Below are 5,590 nucleotides of genomic sequence, written 5' to 3'. Positions count from 1 at the left end.
TCTCTCTCTCTCTCTCTCTCTCTCTCTCTCTCTCTCTCTCTCTCTTTCTCTCTGAATAGGGATTTGAACTCAGACCCTTGCACTTGCCAGGCAACACAGAGTATTTTTCTCATTCTAGAACATGTACTACAATCACTGTGGTCTCCCAGAATTCCAGATATTTCCAGGAGCATGTCATAGATTTTCATGTTTCCCAGGCTAGTTCCTTGGTAGTGTGGTTTTATTTTCCTCCTGCATGTTCCACCCCACAATAGAGATGGATCTTATCAATAGTGTTAGGAGAAGGTACAGCTCTGCCACTGATACCAGCTCCTTGCTGATGGCAGCTGCTGTGGCTTATAACTTCAATGTCTCCCCAAGCTCTACGTGTTAAAGGATCTTTGCCCTAGGTAGGTGATGGAACCCTTAAGAAGTAGTCCTCATGGGAGGTCTTTAGCTAAAGAAGGGGTGTCCTTGTAGGAGTGGGTAGGACCCTGACTTCTTCCTCCCTTCTTTTGCCTTCTAGCCATGAGGGGAACAGCTATCTCCCAGCACACACTCCACCACGATGGACCACCTCAATGCAGGCCCACATCAAAAGGAACCTCCAAATTGTGAGCCAAATTAAAGTGTTCTCTTTGCATGTTGATTTTCTTTGGCATTTTGTTATAATGATGGAAAGCTGACTAATATACTTGCCTCACCCAAGCCAAAGCAACCAAAGATTGTTTCAAGCTAGAAGTCTCCAACACGGTGAATATCCAGTCTCTACTGGTCCTTCAGTACCTCCGACGACAGAGGTGCAGCCACTCCTCTCACCTGGCTCTTCCTTTTTCCATGCAATCACCTGCAGCCAGATTGCCACAGGTCTCAGGTGCAATGCTGCCAGGACTGCTGGAAGGACATCCTCAGAGACAGACACCAGGCAATGCCTTCACTGTCTGGCTTCTGGCCCTGGTGCTGCCACTTCACAGCACTGCCACATCCAGCAAGTCCTTCAGTCTTCTCATGCCTCAGCTTTTTCTGCATCTGTGAAATGCACGAGGTTGCTGTGCAGACCAAAGAAAGGCATAAATGAAGACGGAGTGCTTGGGAAGTGACCCTGCATGGAGCAGCAATGCACATGTCACTCACCTGGTTGAAATACGGACGACATGTCTATATTTGAGCAGTATCTCTGCAATTGGTATAACACTTGCTTACCTTTTACATCAATAGCAGTACGTATGCAAAAAAATTAAAGTGTTCCAAAAAGACATAGTAAAGAAAATGATTTTTCACTGCACTCTGCAGTGAGTTAGACCTCTTCCCCACTGCCACGCTGCTGGCTCCTCACGTGTGCTCTGTCAGGTCCACTATGCAATTTCAAGCCTCTGTGTAGGGTTAGCTCCACAGCTGAGTCACCACCACCTACAAAGGTGACTGGGAGGACAGTGACCAGCTATGCCACAGCTCGCCCTTAGGCAGAGGGCCATCTGGAGAAAGGACAATTCGCAGTGTAATAAGTCCAAAAGGACACAAAGCTGCAATCAAGGAAGCCAGGGGAGGAAAAGAAGGAGAACAGAGAAGCACTCCTGAGTGGGATAGAGGCTGCTGAACCTAAAAAAGTGATTGGCCCCTTTCATGTGTCTGTGCTCCAAGGTTTGGTCAGTCTAATCCCAAAGAAACTTTACGGAGCCAGCATCATGTTGTCTTCCTGTTCCAAGCATGTACAAATCATCTTGTGCTCAAAGCTTAATTTAATTTAGAAAAAGAAAACAATGAGACTAAGGCAGTCACAACACGGTGGAGCAGAATCACGCCGGTCTCCAGGCAGCCACCCACAGCCTCGCAGGATGCACTTTCTTTGAGACTGTTGTTCCTCATACATAGAGCAGCCTTGCTCCGCGTACACTGAGCAGTGACCGTCCCTGCTCAGGGCCAGGCCACCCCTCTGCGGCTCCCCCTGCACACAGAGCTCCCTGCATTCCCCACTTGCAAACACGCTAAAACCTTGAACGCCTGCCAGGGCAGTTTTGTGTCTAGCCTTAGCTCCATCTCAGCTGCTTGCCTTGTTACAGCCAGAAGACATCTGTTGGCCTTGTTTGCTTACTTGCTCTTCAGTGAGATTTACATCAACATAAGTTGCTTTCAGAAACGTTTTCATGCTGCTTAATGCAGTGCAATTTATTTTAATATATCCTCTGCAGTTTGGCTCAAAAGTTGTTGAGAATTTAGATTTAAAATTAAAAAATAAGGCTGGGTTTATCATTTTAAGTGTATTTCACATGTGTAGAAATCTTCTTGCAAATGCTGCTGAAGCAAGCAACAAGAACTACAACAAATTTACTTTTGTTTTACCGTAAGAAAAAGTAAAACATGTGAAAGCTTAGCAGTTGGGGCAACAAAGATGTCTTGTAACATTTCAGTGTTGGTTTAAAAAGTTTTTCAATTATTATGCTAATGGGAGTCAGCGTCTGAACCCATGCATTAGTTTCTTGCCACTGCTATCACAAATTACTGCGTTTGGGCCTGACAACAATAGAAATGCATTCTCCTAGAGTTGTAGCAGCCAGAAGTCCAAAATCAAGAGGTCAGCAGAGCTCCCAAGGAGCTGGGGGAGAAATCCTTCCTGGCTGTATTTTGTTCATGGTACACCATGGACAACATGCCCCTGCTTGTCTTCAAGTGGACACCTCTTCTCTGTCCAAAGTGGCCTCTTGTTAGAGACAACAGAAGTCTTTGGATTTGGGGCCCACCCTGAATCGAGAATGACTTATCATATGGTTGACTTGTTAAGCCTGCGGAGACCTTATTTCTAATAAACCTCTGTTCTGAGGTTTGAGGTACACAGGAATATTGGAGGGGCACTACTCCAACTGCTTCATCCTGTGAAAAAATTTCATTAGCTCCCTGTGTTTAGCTAGTACTGCCTGTATGTTACAAACCTACATAAAGATCTAAAGAACTTCTTCAGTTGATGTACTCAGTGCATTTTGTCTGCTGAGGTCAACAAGGGAACTCTACACTGTGGCTGCCAGTATTTTTTATTCATATTTTATAGGGACCTTTGGGCCCTAGTTTCTCCAAGCTAGAACAAGCCATCACTATACTGCCAACTCATGGGGAAGATCGACTTTACTTCTAATCATCTTAGCTTTTAGTTGGAACAGAACCATGTAATGAAAACAGTTTACCAAGAGAAAAGCAAACAAATTGGTTACTGAGGGAGATGTATAACACACAGAAAAAGCCCACAATGAAAAGAAATTAGAAATGGTGGCTGAGAACTCCATGTACACAGCATCTTCATGAAAGAGCACTATATTTGTAGAGAAGTGACAGGAAAAGGAAAGCATTTTTGGACATCTGAGGGTAGGAATCTATGAGAAGGAAAATGAATGGGAGGAAGTTAATGGAATGTGCTTTAGATTTAAGTGGAAAAGGGACAGTGCAAAGAGTATAGACAAAAATTTTCTGTTTTTTAATTGCCCCTGCTCAAAAGTAGGTTTTGTTGTTGTCATCAAGGTTGGTCTTGAGCTCTCTTGGCAGCCCAGGCTGGTCTTGAACTCAACAGTCTTCCTGCCTCAGCCTCCTGAGTGCTGGGGTTGTGGGTGTATGTCACCGTGCCCAGCTGAAGCAGTTTTTATTACAAGTAGGAATATTGTACAGTAACTTATCCTAATGTGCTTCACAGGGATGCTTTCTGCATCAAAAGCCTGAATCTTGGTGCCTAGATTTCAGTTTATAAGCAGAGTGCCATCTCAAATTATGCCACACACACACACACAGCACACAGACATACACACACACACAGACACACATACAGATCGATACACAGAGACACACACAGACATACACAGATATAAACATACACACGCATGTGTGTGTGCGCGCACACACACACACACACACACACACACTCTTTCTCTCTCTGGCCTTCATCTTTTTCTCCTGGAAGCAGGAAGTAAAACCCCACATAGAGGATGTCATCCCTGAACTAGAGGCCAGTAACATTCTTGTCAAAAGCATAAAATTGATGCAGAAGAAATTCTGCAAAGCAAACCTTGTTAAACTGGTTCTTGCCTTTCCCTGGCCTTCCCACTATGGTCTCTCTTGTTGAGCCCATTATGAAAACATTTAACGTTGCCACTTCTTTGAGTCTTCATTTTCTTATGAGGGGCTCAGAAGGAAAGAAAATTTAAGGAAGGAAAATTTAAAGTTACATAAGTCTTACATTAAATTAATGTGGATGCTCTCCTCCTGTTTATCTGTCTTACATCACTTTCACTCACCGGCCCAGCCAAATTCCCTAAGGAAGGGGGAATCAATTTGTCCCTCCTGCATGATTGCAAACACTGATCTCAGAAGCTAAGCAGGGTCAGACCTGGTTAGTAATTGGATGGGAGATCACAAACAAATCCGATTCTGTTACATCTCCACTAGAATGCACTTGTGATACGTGGCCGCTGCTTGTAGAACAGAGCCCTACGTTAAACATGGCCTTTGTGATCCTGCCCAAGTGTGGTCCTGCCCAAGTGTGGTCCCATTTTGTTTTTTATCATCCATTCACTGGCTATCTTGGCCTTGTGGATGTTTCCCAGATGTAGCACACTGTCCCCACCCTAGGGGGCGCTAACCTCTCCTCTTTCCAATCATTCCTTCTCCTCTCCCGCCCTGCAGCTCTCACCTCAACTCTCATTCTTGACAGGCTTCCCTGACCCTCTGGCCAGGCCAAATCCCCAAGGAAGGTGCCCAGGTTTTCTCACGTCCCTCCATTCTGGCCCTTCTTGTATTTGAGTGATGTCCGCTGAGCCTAGTGAGTGCAAACATAGTTCAGTTTTGTTTTCCATCATGTTTGTAGCACTCAAACCAGAATGTTCATTATGCATATTTGTGCAACGAGTTAACAAATGAAATTACTACCTCGCTCATCTATAATTTCCTGTCTTGCGTCATTCCAGGGTCTCCATAGATGCTGCCATGGATGCTCCTGAAATGGATTCAGGGCACAAATCCTTTGGCAATCGTGGTAGGGTTGGTCCCTACTGAGAAAACGATCAACCTGAACAGAAGCTGAGTTTTGAGAAACAGGGACAAATGCTGCTCTTGCACAGTCAACAAAGATTTTCACAGCGCGCTGCTGCTTTCTTTCCCCGCTTCAGAAAATTAAATCTTTGCTATTGTCCAAGCAGGGGGCGTGCAACAGAGAGAAATGAACGCGTGCAGGCAGGGGGCGCGGGGAGCAGCGGGGCATGATATCAAGCAACAACCCGCAAGCCACATCCTCGGAGACCCCCACCAGGCTCTGTTTGAATTGGTCACATTGTAGCCCTGAAAAAGGGATCCCTTCTGTGCTCGGAGCAGACACAGCCCGGTGCTTGCAGCTTTGGTGCCTGCCAACTCCGGGAAGGCTTTGCTGGCCCAGGCACCAGGAAGTGGTGGTTTCCTAAAGGCGAGCAACCTGCTGTTTAAATTTATGTCAGCCTTCAACTGCCACAAAAGCAATCTGCTGAAAAGTTTATTTCAAGTTAAAATGAAAAGCAAATGTCTCAGATGAATCCAGCTGTTTGTTTCAGCATGTTCTCTCTCTCTCTCTCTGTCTCTCTCTGTCTCTCTGTCTCTGCCTCTG

Source organism: Octodon degus, unplaced genomic scaffold, assembly GCF_000260255.1.
Source record: "Octodon degus isolate 3935 unplaced genomic scaffold, OctDeg1.0 scaffold00034, whole genome shotgun sequence".
NCBI classification, from domain to species: domain Eukaryota; kingdom Metazoa; phylum Chordata; class Mammalia; order Rodentia; family Octodontidae; genus Octodon; species Octodon degus.
The sequence above is the reverse complement of the archived record's forward strand: the minus strand, read 5'-3'. Positions refer to the sequence as shown.